Source organism: Penaeus monodon, chromosome 27 (genome assembly GCF_015228065.2).
Source record: "Penaeus monodon isolate SGIC_2016 chromosome 27, NSTDA_Pmon_1, whole genome shotgun sequence".
Taxonomy (NCBI): domain Eukaryota; kingdom Metazoa; phylum Arthropoda; class Malacostraca; order Decapoda; family Penaeidae; genus Penaeus; species Penaeus monodon.
In genome coordinates, this window is record NC_051412.1 from 21,502,695 (window position 1) to 21,503,202 (window position 508).

General features: G+C 27.2%; 1 protein-coding gene across 1 annotated transcript in view; it reads left to right on the forward strand.

Moving 5' to 3' along the window:
* Window positions 1-481, forward strand: part of LOC119590689 (hematopoietic prostaglandin D synthase-like) — a gene marked incomplete at its 5' end in the record, with an annotated part of 2,696 nt that extends 2,215 nt beyond the window's left edge. Inside the window, 1 exon segment of the mRNA XM_037939376.1 lies at window positions 1-481.
* Window positions 482-508: the final 27 nt, after the last annotated feature.

The window sequence follows — 508 nt, forward strand, 5'->3', positions numbered from 1 at the left end:
AAATAAGAAAATTAAGATGGGTAAGAAGAGAGGTTAGTTGTAGATTATTTGGTTATTATATTAGAGAAAAAAAAGACCGAAAATAGGATAGAGAGAGAAATTTAAAATTAGAGAGAAAAAAAAAAAAAATAGAATAGTTATATACGAAAGAAATTTAATGGATATTATTTGGTTGTGATTCTAAACATTATAGTCACCGCTCATGGTTCCATTTTTTTCGTGACTGACACACAATGTACGATCTGAATAAAATGTCGTTTTAGGCGTTTCAGTTTCTTTCTTTTTTTGTGAAAGATTATTTCTTTTTTTTTTCCAAATGTATTTTTCTCCCTCTTACTTTGTTTTATTTGGAAGTATTTCATCTATTCTGCTCCTCATTTTGAATAGTTGTGTCAGTTGTAGCGCATTATATTATGTTCTCGTCAATTATTAGCATTATCATGTAAGCCGACATTGGAATATTAAAACAAAATCTCTATGATTTTATGTATGATTTTATCCATTATTT